Genomic DNA, 17,873 nt, shown 5'->3' with positions numbered 1-17,873 from the left:
AAAATTTAAAAAATAATGTAGCCAACATGCATAAAAGACAAATTAGGTCCATCCTAGCATTTAAGAGAATTTCTGTTATGAACATAAGGTTTAAAAGCAAAAAGCACTGGCAAAAGCAGTGTGTATTTCAAGCTAATACTTTTAGAATATTTTCAAATGTTTCAGGCCATTAGATACATATAATATGTGAAATGAGATGATGAACCTTGCAAAGTGCCTATCTATACATGCCCATAGAACGAACCTAAATAAATTGCCAATAGATACAGAATGCAAATGGAAGCAAATACTGATAAAGACAAAACCATGCATGTCAACAACACCGTTCAAACTAGTGTACTTAATTAAAAAAGTGAAGTCAATTAAAATCAAAACAACACTGTAGCATGTACAAATGCTGGAATAATCATTAGGCCTTGCTGAATAATGAAGGAGTAAAGAATTTTTTTCAAGTGAAACAGCAGGGGTGATACATTACACAAAGCAACAATCTACAACAATATGACAATTGAATTACTTCAGCCCCATTAAGCAGGTGCAGAAGAATAATTAACATGAATTTCTTCAATGGAAAAGAAAAAAACATAAACTTTTGTCTAGTACAAACTGCTATTTTTTCCCTCCAAAATGATGAGAAAATATGTCAATGAGCAGATGGATTAAAATGAAACCATTATGCTTATCCTCTATATGAGACCCTTCAATTGTGGACTAAAATATCTACAGAGTGTATTTTCTCTGTCTGGCAGTGTTAAAACAGGTCACCATGGTTCACATCAGCTTTTGGTCTTCTGCTGAGGCATAAGCACCAACTGCTAGCTAACTTAAAAAATATAATATAAAAGGCAAAAGGCTTTGAATTTTCAAACACAGGTATTCAGTCAGAAACTCAGGTCTCATTCAATATCTGCTTTTCCCTTTCAAATTTAAAATAAACATGTGACCTCCATAATATGACAAGAAGGAATGAACAAATTTTGTATCTCATGAACTGTAAGTTGTTTCTTAAACTCCAGATGCATCCAATGTTTTTCCTTTTGGAGTCCTACTAAAATAATTATATTTAGTTCTTTTGAAAGAGATTGATTTGGAGACAGATAGCCATGCAATTTACTCAGAGACATTTGCTTTTCTTCCTTTATAATCAAAGAAATGGGTAAACAGTAGCAGTGGTCATGTTAGAAATATTTTAATTAAAGATGCAGATATAATATCTCAAGTGATAGAGTTAGCATATCTTAAGAAGCTGCTGTTCTGTAGCAGAGAGACTGTGGAAGGATTAATGATCATTTTATGAGCCAAGGTTGTGCGCTCTGGTAGCTTTAGATAAGACATTTTACCTTACTCATGCAATAGCCTGTGAGGAGCTGAAGACCTCTGGGTCAGTCAAACAAAATGTCTTGTCCACAGCATCTCCTACCATCCTCTTGCCTGAAGCCTTTGCACAGCTGGTGGGCTGCTGGTGCTGCCCTGGAGCCTGAACACATCTGTAACCCACTGCTGCCTGTCGGCGTGTCCCATGCAACTGCATTATGGCTCATCTGAAGTGCTGTACTGTTCCCTTCCTCTGCTACTTGATGAGATATATTACCACAGCATCGTTTTGCTGTATTAGCCTAGAGATACATGTCTCCATTCCTGTGAGTTGAGTCGTCAAGGTCAAGTATTGTTAACAGCAAATTTCGAACATGACAAACAAAACTAATAAGAAACTTCCACCTGTCAATTAAATAGGATTAATTTTCTTTTGAGAGATGGGAGAACCATACATATTTGAGGTTGCTGTATGGACTAGTTACAGAGATTTTCTCATGTTTGGTTTTTTCCTTTTTTTTTATTAAAAACTTTCTAATTTCAATAGTCTTTAATTTTTCTAAAAACACCAAAAACTAGAGAGTTTTATAGAGTTAGAATACTTCTTTTGAAAAAAGGAGTGATGTTTTGGGACAAAAGTAAATTTTAGAAATGGAATGAAAACACAGTAGTTGCCAACATGTAAGCAGATGTTTGATACTTTTTTCTGGTTTGATCAGTTCTGCTGCTATTTGAATCAGGGGGTCTTTAAACTACTGATTTCTGGAACTGTGAATGCTAATTTTGTAGATATTCTGCATGTAGAGTTCATTCCCTAAATATCCATGTTGATATACCTCTGTCCTATCCCTCTACATCTTATGACAGACGTGTGTCTGGAGTGTTCTGTCTGCTTCAGTGACCTATGATGTTCTAAGACACTGCTGATGGCATTTTTCCATTGAAATGTAGTTGATGCAGTTGCAGATACCTCTTATTTTGATCCCATACCCTCAAGTTACAAAAGCTATGCTGACAGCCTGGCAGAAACTATGGAGAAACCACAAACAGTGAATTGACTGGTTCTGCTGCACTGACTGACCTGGGAATGCCAGCATGGACAAGGATCTGTTAAAGCGGGTGCTGCAGAGATAAAACCCCATGATAGCTTACAACATTAAAAACATGTACAAAGAGTAAGGAGTATTGTAAGTTCTGCTACTAGTCTACAAGACCACTGCCACAACATGGACAGCACTAAAACCTCTCACTCCAAAGAAGATGAAAGAGCCAAGAGGGGCCAGCATCCCTTCTCTGCACAAACTCTGAAGCAGCCTACAAAGGACAGAAGCTGCAAACCCACGCAGCTGCCCAGCCTGTAAACGAGTTGGGGAAAGAGAGGGAGAGGCATGCCTGACAGCTTTTTTTGCTGCACTACACAAATAGTGGGCTGTAGAAGTGTCATGCACATTTTGCTCAAGGTAGTAAATGGCTGATGCTATTTTGGTCCTATGTGGTTTACTTAGTGTGGCTAAGCTTCCTTGTCTTTTATCACTGTCATCTTCAAATAGGATCCATACTGCTGGAAGTCAATTTTGTGTGGACGATTTTCTAAAATGGAATTTTTAGAAATTTCTATTTTGTAGCTTCTGGCCAAAGCATTTTTTTCCCCCATCCTTCTTTCAGGCTGCTGTATTACCCTTCCAGATAACTGAGTAAACCCAGTGCTCCCCAGCTCAAGGTAATGGCAGACATCTGCCTGGACACAAGCACCAGGCAGTAACTCTTGTTGCTAGAGAACCCAGAACTTGTTAAGGGGAAAAATATTTATAAGCTCAGACAAGTGAAGGGAGATGTTGTGGGGTGGTTGCTGTGGTGATTAGATTTCCTGTGATGACCATTTCCTACATGTCTTACAGCTGCTTCATCCACTACAGATATTCTGTAGACAGGAATATAGTCTTACTGGAGAAGTCTCTGGGTCAGGAAAAGTAAAATATTGGACTAGAGAAGAGGTCATCTCTAGAGGAGAGAAGAAGAGGTAGACAATGTAGCTGAAAGAATATAATAGACATATAAAAAAATGATTGCAGGAGTTGACAAAAAAGTAGGCAATTCTAGATAGGGCTGTTTCATTCAGAGACCTTGCTCTGCATCTCTGTTATAATCTTACAAATACTGTGTGTTTACTATTTAATAGCAAATATACTAATTTATTTACTAATTTATTTACTATTTACTATGTAATAGTAAATAGTAAAAATACATAGTATTATATACTATGTATTTATTATCAGACCTGAGCAGCATGGATCAGTAAAATCCTGTATGGATTTTTCTAGGGCTCAGGTATTCTACTTTTTCTAGGGTTCAGGAATTGTAGTTTTTCCATTCAGTTCCAACTGGAATGCATTATTTTGTTGGTGATGTGCCACAGAAAAACCCTGTCCTGCCTCTTGGGGGTGATGACTACATAGTTAGTTAATGAGCAGTTACATGTTTCAGACTACAAAAAAGCAGCCTGTGAGAAGGCTTTTGCTAATCCAACCTTTGAATCCTGCCTCTTCAAAAATTTACATACCTACCTCGGCACTCTGGGGACTTTCACTGCACAAAGGTACAGTGAACCAAGAACACTTTTATTTAAAAGCATTTCTGAAAGCAGAAGTGGAAGCTTAGAGTGTTTTGGTTTGGGGCTCCGTCCTTCCTTCCCATATCTACAATATATTCCTGGGCAATAAAAAGAACTATCCAGTGCTTCCCTTGGTTTCCAGTCCTCTGTTTGCAATGTCCATGCAATCACTGAAAATTTATAGGAACAGAGTAAGAGGCCCATAATCTTATAGCCTAAGGAGGCAGAACTGATGGAGGAGAAGAGCTGCTTAATGCATTCTGCCCTGTGACCAATTTCATGTAGAATATGTGAACCATTTGGTACGACCCTCCCTTCTTCATAGACTCTGTCCTCCGAAGTAGCTGTCATGATCACTAGATTAGAAAGTAAGACTTGCTGGCTTACTTTCCAGCTTTATTTATGTCTTTCTAAGAATAAAAATTATGAAAGTATCTCTCCCATGATCCTGCTGTAGGGGTGCAGCTTCTGAGGTGGATGGGTTTGAGTCCCATTTAATAAAGAAGGGAATCGAATATTGGATACACATCTCATTTCCAACCTTTGCTAGATGAACCCTCAGAGAATAGCTTGATTATTGTGATGAAGGAGAGCCAGCACCTGAGCAGGGGATAATACTTCTCTGTGGTGCTATTTTAGTTGGTTTCATTTGGGAATTCTCTGTCAGGAGCCAGAATGAAAAATGGAGCTCCATATAAATCAAATGGACACACGTTAAGCCTACTCCTTGGTTAATGCCCCCTGTGCCAATATTTGAATGCAACTGCTATTTGTCAGACAATGTTAGACTGACACACACAGTCTGTATTTGTCTCATCAGAAGTAAATTCTAAGTTGTAATAGATCTGCAAACTCATAGCCATGGTAGATATTTTTTGCCTCCATCATATGAGTGATCACATGATGTTATTTGTCACAAATAACCTAAGCATGCTTAGGAGATGAACCACATTCATGTTATCTGTGAGCAGCATGTCCTTGCTCCCCACTTTCCTACCCCCAATTTATTTGGAGAGTAAACAAGCTTTTTAAAACAGAGTGAATAATCTCCTGAATATTTATTCCCATTAAAAGTAGATGCTTTTTTCTTTCTATGAATATTTTTAAAATAAAAACGCTTTCAGCTTGTTTGCTTATAATAAAGGCTGCAAACATTACTAAAAGAATTGGCAGCTTTTATTCACAAGAGAGTTTTCTCTGGAAGGGAAGGAAACTGTTTGGTGAATCCTGTTTCTTGCTTACCCCCAGCAGTTATCACTGCATATAAAGAGGTTGGATGAGCCCTGAAGGAAGTTGGAACGTTTGTCCCTATAGGAGCATGTTAGAAACGCCAACTTAGTGTGACTAATGGTTAAGACAGAAAGCAAAGCCAGCGATCTAAGATGAATAGAAGCATTAGAGGGAAAACCAGAAATGCAAATCTCACTTTGTTAGCAACACAGACCTTATGTCTACTCCAGAGTTTTGTTTCATCAACACTTATAGCTCATGGGCTCCTTCACTGCATAGAGCAACTGTAAATCCTGCAAAAACTGGGAGAGGTAGAGCCTGTAGAAGCTGATGTTTGCATTTGACGTTGCTTGATAGAAGCTGCTAAGTGATACTGAAAATGCTGGCAGGAATCCCAGAGTTCTGAGGGAATTTACATGTGCTGACTCAGACATGAATTCAAGCTTGCTGGAGTGCTACACCTGATCCTACCGAGGTTATGAAATCTGGAAGCAAGACTGAATTTGAAGTGAACTACTGAAATTTTTAACAGCACGTATAGAGGACTGAAAAAGGAAGAGTTGTGGATGCAAACACACAGTATATAGCTCCCTATCATATGAAGCACTCTCTGAGGAAAAATTAGAAAGACACTCACTGAACATTATGTCAAGCAACATCATCTGGGAACAGGGGCAGCAAAATTCTTGCCCTCCCAAACTGACAAAACAGATTAACAGCTGTTTAATCAGCCACAGAGAATCAGCTATGATCAAAATATGAAATACCTTAAATTCAGAAGCTACTACTGGGTGCTTTAAGTCTTGCCATTTCGTGAACTGTCTTCTTTATATGCTGCTTTTTAGCAACTTCTCTACTTACATGCTGAGATGGAGGTTAAAGCTTCAAAGGAAAAGCTAAAAAATCTAAAGAAGCTGAAAAACCTTCTCATTGTCAAGAAAGGGCTACTTGCTGGTCATATCTTTATTATGCAGTAATGCTTTAAAACATTTTAACCTCTCTGTTTATATGGGAAACATCATCTCCATCTTTCTAAAATCTTTGAAAAATTATCACCAACCACAAATCAAATTTTCAGACTCTGGTTGGTGCTGTTCATGTCTAGAGCTAATGAAACAATTCATAAAAATTCATTTGATATGTCTGCTGTGGGTAATCAAAAGCATCATGGCTTTCTCAAATTTCTTGTTGATTTGAAATTTTTGTGAAAAACACCTTACACAGAGTTCCTTATGCTTCAATCATTTCCCAGCAATCTCTTACAAACCATCAGTGTTTCAGCATCAAGCTTATGACTGGATGTAAACCAGGAAGGTTGATGATACTGATTAGAACATCCTCCCAGTCTAACCCTTGAAATTAAAAATTGGAAATGTTTGTGGCTGTACAGGGTTGTTTTGCTTTTTTTTTTTCTTTTTTTCTGCTTCAAAAAAAGGAAGTTTAATAAGCAGTTGATTCTGGACATGTCTGGATAAAAGGCTGTTGCTCTCATGGGCAAGATTTTCAGAAGAAAAATAAAGTTTTAATCTGTTGTCAAAATTCTGTTTGGACTCAGTGGCTGTGGGATTTTAAACACCGCCAAGTACTTTCCAGAACCAATGAATTTATTTAGGAAGAGGAAAAATGATTTAAGAAGCGGCAGCAGCTTTCAAAAAAATATTTGGAAAGTGCTGTTGTATGCCCTGCACACTGTAAAGGCAAAAATCTATTTTTATCTGAAATTGCACTTATTTTACACATAATAATAGCTAATTTAAAACCAAAAGGAGACTGCATTGAAATATACAGTTTTTTGTCATTTATTTATTTCAACTTCTCTGCCCCTTAACTTCAATGTCACTTTATTTTCATTGTGCTGCTTAAATTTTATTAGGTTTCTTTTTACTTGGTGCTAAAATATTTGTGTTGACATAATTAGATCTTATGGTCGTGGAATAACATTTATTCAGCTGAATATTCAGCATTTATTCAGTACATGTCCTTTTTCATTAACAAACTCTAACCTACAGCTCTTCTCTAGTAAGAGAAAGCAAGAGTTAGTGAAATTTGCAGTGCATTTTCTGTGAATGAAATTCACCAAAAGCATTAGATTTTTTTGGTTGAAAACTGTATGCCCCGAGGGGAAAGGAATTTTGCAATTTTGGGTAGTAGCCATGGATTTTTTGCTTATAAGCAAGGATGTTTTTGGTTTTAGCTAAAATTCACAACAGAATTTCTTCCTAGAAATAGAGACACATTGCATTAATTTCACACAAGGCTGTGGCTATGTTCCAGCAGGTTCATACAACTTCTAGTGATGACATCAGGCTTGTGTGCTAAACACAATATTCCAGGGGTAAATAGTCTTGTGTGGATGTGGCACTGGTGTGAGCCACGAGGATCTGCTCCACCATGAACAGAATGCAAAAAAAAAAAAAAAATTCTGCAAAATACTTCTAAAAATTACTCCTGTATGAAGCAGTTGCTTACTCATGAGTCACCTCCTCGTGTGGTGTAGGCGACCTACTGTAACAAGCTAACTTGTACCCAGACCCTTTTTTAGCTCTCTCACATCCTTTCAAGCTGTCTAACAGCTTTCAAGAGACAGACGTGTCCCTGTGTGTGTCGGGGGAAAGCAGCAGCTCATATCAGCTGAGTGGGTATTTGTGGATTTGGGGAGATGGAGGAGACAATACTCGTATGAATATAAATGCAGGAAGAATTCAATCTCCAGTGGGAAACTTGTGTAAATTCTGGTGTAGATTTGTTCAGATTAACAGGGGTCTTTGATTTTTGGCTCAGAGAGTTATCTCTTTAAAGGTCTGTAAAAGGAAGAAAGAGAAACTGTGATATAGAATAAGCTTCTGGTTTAAGAAAGTAGAAATCGCAGTGTGAAAACTCACTTTGTTCCTCTAAGATGAACAAAACCTTAAAATTAATTGGAAAGGAAAAAACAATAGTAGAGGCAACATAGATTAACTGAGCTGTGAGATTGTGTGGTAGGGTACATGTACAGAGTAATATTTCAGGCAGATTTTATCTCACTCTTCTCTGAGCCAACTACAAAACCCAAATCTCTGTATTGGCAGACACATAGCTGTAGTCCTCACAACACTCATTCTAAACTAGTAAGTCTGGCAGAAAGAGAGAGTATATTAGCTCATTCTTAGTTCCAGCAGCTACCCAGAAGGCATTACGACACGCTGGAGATATATCTCACACAAACTGCTGCTATGCCCACACTGCACAGAAGTGACTGCAGTGTGCTGTAGGGACAGCTCAGGCACCAGGAGTTGTGACAGCTCAGAGTGAGGTATTATACCTTACATCCCAGGCAGACTATTGCTGAGTCAAAGCTGGTTTAGCTGTAACTCCTGTGGCTGAACCTATGAAAAGAGTCCAGTTTCTTCCAAAAATAATAATTAAAAAAAAAAAAAAAGTCTGTATTCTCAGGGCAGCATGTGTTTCCAGTTTGTGAACTCAACAAACAGTATTTTAGCCTCAGGTACCTCTGAACATTTCCTAGGTGTAGAATCTGTGTAATATAACTTCTAAAAAGTGCCTTGCTTACAGTCTGCTATCTCAGGAAAAACATTCTGTAGGGGTGGGATGAATTAGGAGAAAGTATAACATATGGCCAGATGAAAGAAATTGCCACTTTCTCGTCCCAGCATTAAGCTAAAGGAGCACAACTTAGAAGAAAATAAGTTTTTTTTTTTTCTTTTTTCCTAGACTCCAGGTAGCATATCTGGAGCTATCAGCTGAATTCAGGGCAAAGCTCAGGATTACTGGCTGAAGAACAGGGCCACCAGTACTCTGCTTACTCTTTGCAGACCTAGGATCTGCAGGTGCTCGGCTGGGAGATGATCTCTGCTGTGTTCCTGTGCAGCCAGCAAGGCCAACAGCATCGAGGGCTGGATCTAGAGCAGCATGGCCTGTCCATCAAGGGGTGTGATCATACCCCATTTTGCAATACTCCTTCGAGGGTAGCTAGAGTCCTGTATCCAGCTTCAGACACTGGTACAAGAAATACATGGACTGAGTGGGGAAAATTCAGTGCAAGCACACCAAGATGTGGGAGGCTGGGACATGTGCCCTCCAGAGTAGAGGCTGAGGGACCTGGACTTGTTTGTCCTTGAAAAAGGAAAGCTCTGGGGGGGCCTAAAGCAAAGCATTCTAGGACCATGAGGAGGACTCCAAGAAGAGAGATCCAGGCTGCTCACAGTGTGTGGCAGGAAGAAAAATGACAGTGAGCATACATTTAAATAAGAGGAACAGCCCACAAGTGGAAGAGGCAGTCTACGGGCTCATGCAACCTCTGCATTTGGAGGTTTGCAGCAGCCAGCTGTATAAATACCTGAGCTATGCAATCCAATCTCACAGCTGAGCCTGCTCTGACCAGAAAGTTGAACTAAAGGCCTCCAGAGATCCCTGCCAATCTCAATTATTCTGTGATCCTCTTTCTGCAACAGTTTTTTTAGGAAGTGCATTCAGTTTTTTTCGCCAAAGCACACCCATGCCTCAAAACAATTTGACTGTTTCATTCAGGGTTTACTGTGGGGTAACACTAGATGTTTGCATGAGTTTCACATGCAAAATCATGCATGTGAAAAATTCCATTCACAGCAGATGCCTTTTTTTCCCAGTCCTTTGTCACTGCTTAGTTCTCCAAGCACAATTTCCTTTTCTTAACAGATTTGTTTCTTTGTTCCTAAGCCTCATTATATGTAGGTATAACTTCTTTTACTGAAATTCTTTTTAGAGAATTCTTTTTTTAGTAGGCTGATTCAAAAATACACACAAGGGCAGGAATTGGGGGATTATCAAGCACTATCTGATCTCCAGCAACGATTACATAGTTTTAGCCCATTGCAAACTTTTCAAGAAGCCTATTAGCTTATGTTTCTTACATTTCTGGGGAAACTGAAGTCTTGTTTTACCCTTCCAATGAACAAGAGAGTGTGCACTGGTGTTCAGCAGATAAGCAGTGAAGATTTAGGGCAAAACTTCTTGTTTTGTGTTTCTGGACTCTTTTCCCTTTGAATAACTGTAGAATACTAAACAGGTAAATATGATATATTCAATTGGGAATAAAGAAAATTCCCCCTCATATTAATGTCTTCCTTGGTAAGGACAGTTGATAGAATCAGCCTTATAAATTGTAATATTTGTATAGTTACAATGTATCTAACTTCCTTTATCATGACATGCTACTTTCATGCATAATACTCTCGTGTGTATTGTACAACATCAGAATAAGCTGGGTATCAAACCTTTGAATATTCCATGTAAAAGCTGTTTTGAACATTCAATCGTGTTAAAACTGTGAATGATTAAAGAAAAAAAGAGTAGGTGGACCTGAAGCATTGAATAGGGAACTGACTTAAGAAATGCTACGAGAAGCTGACCATAAAAATGGTAGCCTATTTTTAAAAAGTAAGAATCAGTAACCTCTCACAATATAACACTGGAAGAAAACCCCCAGATGCTTCACCGGGGCATCCTTCTTTCCTTACGCCTACTCTAACATTTTTTGTTCTGCTGTCTAAAATATAGTGAAGTACCTCCCCAGCACAGTTCTGGTTACCTGCAGTTGGGTACAAATGGGATTTGTTCACACCACTTTTCTTTCCTTAGTATATATCAAAACTGTCACTAGAACTTGAAATTAGTATTTTCTAATACTAAAGTAACTTACAGGATTTAAGCATCTACAGCCCTTGGATTTTTGCTTGGAATAACAGTATTTTGTTTGTTTGTTTGTTTGTTTGTTTGTTTTAATTTATTTTGAGAATTTTAGCCTGAAATCTTCAACTCCCACAATACAGCTGTGGTCAAAAATAAGCTTTTTTATTGTTGTTGTTGCTGTTGTTGCATAACAGTGAGTCATCATTACATTTAATTTTTATGAAACGGACATGCATCATGAAATAAAGTTTATCTTCAAGTACTCAATTAAATGCACAGGTATAGCCGTTTGTCCTTGGACTGAGATGTTGGTTCAAATTCTTCTGCCTGATAAATTTTTTTAGATATTTTTCATTCATCATGAGTCATTCCCATGCCTCTAGGTAACTAGCTAAATGCTGTTGAAGTAAAATTACCACTTGAATGAATGTCTAAATCTAGTGTACTGGCATTCTGCAAGGCTACATAACACTGACTCTTTAGTCAGCTGGTCATCTGTTCTTTCTTGTACTTTGATTTGGATGCAATGAACTGAATTTTATAAGCAGAAAATTAAGTACAAAGACTGTTCATGGGTTGCTTGTAAGAAGAGCTTGGCATAAGAATGTCACCTGACTGGGCTGCAACTTAATACTTTACAGGATTGCTTGCATGTAATCATGTCAATAGCTTGAATATGTGGTCATAAGGTTGAAGTTTCAAAGTGGTGCTACTTCTGGATCATACCTTCAGTCCTTGTTTGAGCACTGTTGACAGAAGGCACTCAAGAAGGCAGCAAAGTAGATGGAAATCTCCTTAAATGAAAGGGACCACCTTAGAAAAAGTTAAAGCTATCAACATTAATTTGCTTTCAATGGCTGGTAAATTTAGCCATTACCAGCTGCTGGGTGAGTTTCCTAACTGTCTACTTTTACAGCTGACAGTTTATAGCAGCCCATGGGCTGTTTTATCCTGTGACAGCCTGATTTTCTTTGGTTTCTACTCAGCCCTCCCCACTGCTTAGGCAGATCTTCATTGGTCTCACAGACTTACAGACATACTGTTCTGAAGAGTTTAGTTATTCCCACTTGTAAAAGGCTAAGCTGTCTAATTTGGAGCTGTTAATGTCAAGATGCTGAAGATGTCAAGATGAACGACACCTAATCATTTATGTCTAGTCATTTGTTTAGCTGAACTACTCTTCAGCTGCAGGTAACCATTCTACGGCAAAGATACCTGAGTGCATCCTCTGAGCATTCTTAGAGGGTCATTTTGAAACCAGGTGGACTCCCACATGTTTTAACTATATCCATCTATAGGTGAGTGCTTAACAGACCTTTTCTACCTTGTCTACACTCAGTCAGGGTTTGTCTTTGCCGAAAGGTGTAGTCACGAGATCCAAGATCTTGCATGGACAAACCAAGAGGTGGAGATAGCAAAGGAACTGTCATCTGGGCTCGCTCTGTACAGGAGTTTTGCAAAGTCACCCTTACTGAAAACAAGGAGTAAGGAGGATAAGAAGACTCTTCCTGACAGTAGACTAAAAGTTTTTTGTTAGGGTATTTTAAATGAGACAGACTTAGTCAAACAGAGGCTTACCTCACATAAATATTCAAAATGAGAAACAAGATGTTGTGTTGTGCTGCCTTCAGACTGATGGAGCAGTAAGGTATTCAGTGAAGTAAGTCTCAGAGTACCAAAAAAACAGGAAGGTACCTGAGAAGGCCACGGATCAGAGGTTTGATTGTTGTTGGAGAACCTGTCTTTCAAGCTGCTTATCTGTGCTAAAAATTGGTTTGAGCACTTCAAATTGCAAGTGCCCAATCTGCACAAAGTGGAAGTAATATGCTGACGAAGTCTTGTGCAGGTAGCAATCAACATTATCCTGGATGAGCTACAACATTACTAAGATGTTTTAAGGAGGACCTGCCAGAGAAGCATTACAGTAATTAACCCTGATTGTCAGAACATTGGGCAGGCCTGAGTCTCAGAAGCTGAAGCATTCAAATAAATAAATAAATACTTGTTGTGCATCGCTGCTTAGGGATGACAAGTCTGAAACTAGCATCCTGAGTCCATAAAGATAATAGCTTGCTCACAGTTGATGTGAATGGATGACAACAGGAAACTTTAGAGGTGATTTGCAAAGGCAAAAAAAAAAAAAAGAAAAAAAAAAGAAAAAAAAAAGAAAAAGGGGGGTGAGAGTTGTACATTTTAATTTTTTTTGTGATGACTACAGAAGGCTTGAAAGCCTCTGCCCCTCCTCACATTTCACATCTCATGTGATCTGTTTTCCTGGATGATTCTACAACAGATTAGAGGGAAAGTATAATTACGATGCCACATCATACCATGGAAATAATACTGAGTTAGGAGAGAAAAGGACAATTTTATTTTTTTTTTAATTAAAATCACTAAGCTCTTTGTGGTTTTTTAATGCACATTTTGGGGAGCAGCTAGTTAATTCCAAACTCCTTTCTTAGAGGTTTTATTTCTATCTTCAAGATTCAGTACTTCCAGTTCTACCAAAAAATGCAGAAAAAAATGCTAATCCATTTCTTTGTGTACTCCACAGATATCTCCCAGGAAATAAAACGAAACCTGATATTACCAGTATGTTTAGTCAAAAAAAAAAAAAAATAGAGTATAAAATAAGTGTGAAGCTGCCACTCTGTTTTGTCACACAGCAAAACAAGGAATGATGGTAAGTGACATAATGCCATTCTCTCTGCCATCTTTGAATCTGTAAATGCTGCAACATTAAAAGATGTGTGTTTAAGCTCTTAAATGAGATATCATGTAAATAGCATCAATATCTGACACATTAGCTTGCAGAAGTTGCTACAGCAGCCTATTTAGCCTGAGTAAGTCAACAGGATTGAAAGAAACTTGGAGATAAAAAACATGTTCCAGGGGAAAAAAAGGTACACTACAAAAAAATGCATAGGACTGGGGTTTTCTGGCAAATTGTATTCTCTTCTGTTATCTCACAAATCAAGATTGGTTTGGGAGAGCTCTTTTGTGACTAAAGTTATTGCTCAGCAACAGCATTTATTGCCAGAGAGGGAGAAGGAATAATCAAAGCTGACCCAAACAGTGTAAGCAGATATTCCACATGGAGTAAAATTTTGAATGATTTATGATAAACAAAGCATTCATTAAATCTCTCCGAAAATAAGCATAGATAAGGCAACAGTCACAGATGGCCAAAAGATCAATCAGAATATAACCCACAGGAAGCTTAGTGCCAAAAGTAATTGACATAATCATCAAATCAGTTTCTGATGGTACAAACACTTCTGCATTCAGTCTGATTCCCTGTGCAGTAGATCATTTTTTATGTCATTCTGATCACTGTTGCCCAATATAAGCTTGTAACAGTTTTGAGAAGCTCAGGTACTTTCTGGAGTTTAGTTTCCACATGATCAAAAGATGCCAGGTGGGGGCCAGGTTACTGTTTCTGGTAAGTAAGCATTTATATTTACTTTTCAGATGTAGCTTTATCCCCAGTTGTTGTCCATTTTTGTATAAAAATAGAGAGCCTTGGGACACTGTGGACCTTTATGCAAGATGTTCCTTCACAGTGATTACAAGGGAAGAAGTGCACAGACCTGGTTGCTGATGAGGGAGGGTTTCAGGCTAAGCCTTTATGTCATTAGTCAGAGCAATAGCAATGTCTTCCACGGTTCAAAGATTACTGCTCAAAGTCGTAATGCTGACCACTTTTCAGGAAAAAAAAAATCAGTATAACTAAAGCACTTTTCAAAATGTGAGAGACTTAAAAGTAAAAATGGGGTATGTTGCCATATCTACCAGAGCAAAGGGGAGAGAAAGGAATTCTATCTGGAGATACACACACTGCGGAACTGAATCAGAGTTTAATGTTTCTCTCAGGCAGTAGATTGCCAGCTGTGAGTAGGAGCATATTTTGCTTGCTGGTATGATCAGTAGAAATTATATGTTAGTCATTTAGAGCTGTGTACCTGCCTATAAAGTGCTTATCTGTGTACTACCCAGAAATTTAAAGTTGTTTGGAAGCGTAATAGTCAAAAAGTGTTTGAGATATTGATGGATATTTATGTCTGTTCAGCTAAGGAAAGGAGTCCACTGAGTACAAAACTATAATGTTATTTGTGTGCTTGTGCAATATAAGTAATACTCAGTGTATTAATTGTGGTTCATCATTCAGAAATATTTTATAAATCTAAGAATCTGATATGTTTTGTAACCAGTGGGCATTTCTTAGACCTTCACAGAAAAGAGAGTATCATTTGGAAATGCCTAAAGGAATAAAGCAAGAAGTATCTGAAAAAGGATTTTTGGATTTTGTTTTTTCTTAAAATTCAGATCCATTATCGGAGTAAAGAAATACACAATGGGTATGATGCATGCAGGCAAAGTAGTAATGCTGTAAATAATATATAATTCAGGTCTATATTCCATTTTTGTCATTTCACTTATATTTTAAGTCCAGGCTGTTCAATGATGAGTACTGACTTTTGATGTACAAGATGAAATACTCTGATTGTTCAGTGTCCGGGAAATCCGAGCAGAGACCCTTTCCTGATTTCATCCATCCTCAACCCTTCAGCCACTTTCCTGATTTATTTTAAACACTAGTCAGTAGTTTCTTCCCACATCTCTCTATCTGCCTGTGAAGAACTCCCTTTACAATCACCTGTTGCTGAGGGGATATCTCAGTTCACAATCTTCTCAGAACAGTTCCCTCAGAGCTACTGCACTCTATTATTATGTCAGTATTGTTTCCTGACACAGTAAATATGAAAACTAAATTTCTTACAAGGAATTAGATTGTATAGTGTCCTTGCTAGGTTAGTGAATGAACTAACTCCCTCCTCTATAACTAGTAATAAATAGTAATAAAACCTTTTGCTGACATTTTAAAGAACAGTGCAGAATGCAGGTAAAACACTGCAGAATTGATTCTGCACTTATCAGACAAGAAGAAATGTAATTATATTGCATTTCCCCAAGGACTGTTTTCTTTTATCTAGCCTCTTTATTTAAAAACAAAACACAAAACCATGTAAGAATTGAGTCGCCTTCTATGGATGGCAGAAGGATTCCAAGCCATTGCAATTCCTGGACTTTTTTTAGAGAGGTCTGTGCTATGTACCACTGTGGTTCTCTATTTGTATACTATTATTTCAGCAAAATTCCAACTGGACCAAATTTTTCTGTGGAACTATGGGTTCTAAAGTGAAGTTCTTAGATCTCCTTTGACAGCCTGCTGATCTGCAGAGCATTGTGCCACTCTGCTAAGACAAAATCAAGCAAATTTCCTCCTCTTTTTTTCTTGCCACTGATCAGGTAATCTTCACTATTTTTTGGACCACATTCATGCAGAAATGTACCTGTGTTTTATATTTCTGTAGAAGATGTTTTTTTATCTTTCTCATTCTTTTAACTGCATTTTCTTCCTGGAATGAATGAGACTGCAGGAGATGAACCCCTCACTGATATGAGGTAATAGAATAAAATCAGAAACATTTTTGGTTCCTATTATTAAATGTAATTTCTCTGTATTTCTAAATTTTGCTGATGTCATACTGTCAGTTGATGATTAACAAGGCATCTTGATGCTCAGAGAAAAGGTCTCTACCTGTGAAATGGAGTTGGACTAGAAAGCCAGAAAATATTTTTTATCCAAATAAAGGTGGTGCCAAACAATAGGACAGGAAGCAATGGGCAGAAACTGATGCACAGAAAGTTCCGCCTGAACATGAAGAAGAACTTCTTTACTACGCTGGCGACTGAGCCTGGTTGACAGGTTGCCCAGAGAAGCTGTGGAGTCTCCCTCACTGGACATATTCAAGAGCCATCTGGATGCAATCCTGTGCCATGTGCTCTAGGACAGGGAGGTTTAAACAGATGACCCACCGTGGTCCCTTTAAACTTTACCCACTCTGTGATTCTAAAACTGGTTGGAAAGATACCACTGACCTAAGTGCATGTTTGCTTTAGCCTGAGGAATACCCGAATAAACTTTGATGCTATAAGATTTCAAATAATAAATTCAAATGCCAACCATCATTTAAAAGCTAAACTATTTCAACACAGTTATCCCTTTTAGTACTACTTTTTAGTTTCTGCAGCATCACGGAGATGGCCCAATGAGTGGAGTTAGAAAATAATAGATGATTTTAAAAGTCTTAAAAAAAAAATCATTTAATTACTATTCATTTCTCCTATTTGCACTTGATAAATGAACATATTAAACTGTGAAGACTCAGGAGCCTCCAAAAGCCTTTGAAGTGTATTAGAATTATCTAATAATTAACCTCAGGATTCACCAACATGACTCATTGAGGTGAAGTGAAACAGTGCTTATGATGAAGGGAATTCCAGATCTGCCAGCCCTAAGGAACCAAGCCAGCTTCATTCTCCTACACTTTGTCATGGGGAGCTCTGAGCCCCCCGATCTACCTTTTGTTGCATTTCATTCTTGATGAGAGGCTCTTTTTCAGTGCCTCTGAAACAGCTGGGTGTATCATTTTTAGAAGTCAATATTGAGAAATAACTTTTGGCTTACATAATATATATGCAAAAAAAGATGTATTTTCTCTGGACTGTTTTTTCCCCAGTACCTGATATTAGAGAGTATTGTTCAGCCTAGGTTAACTATTAAATACTTTTTATTGATATGGTTACCTGAACTAAGAGCGAGCCCTCTCTTTAGGGTGAGAAAGCTATGCTCAAAATTTTCTCTGCATCTTTGGCTATTACAGCATGGGTACCAGTCTAACCTCTGCTCTAGAGAAGTACTAAGTACTTCAGTTCCTACAAGTACCATTGAAGAGGTGATAGTTTTGTGTTAATAAATTGCTCCCCTTGCCTTTAACTGCAAGCATAACGATTCATAATAATGCAACTTCTTATTTGTACCAGGGTCAGAAGTGGTCACTGGCTTTATCTACTCAGATTAAGTAAGTACTTTCATCCTGAATTTGTAGTGTACTGGAAAACATCAATGCCAATTGGACAGAATGGTTAATGAGGACGTCAGCAACTCCCTGAAAATGAACACTCAAAACCAGGACTTGATTAAAGA

The sequence above is a fragment of the Onychostruthus taczanowskii genome, unplaced genomic scaffold (assembly GCF_017590055.1).
Source record: "Onychostruthus taczanowskii isolate IOZ18803 unplaced genomic scaffold, ASM1759005v1 scaffold4, whole genome shotgun sequence".
In the NCBI taxonomy this organism is placed as follows: domain Eukaryota; kingdom Metazoa; phylum Chordata; class Aves; order Passeriformes; family Passeridae; genus Onychostruthus; species Onychostruthus taczanowskii.
This window is presented reverse-complemented; position numbering follows the sequence as displayed.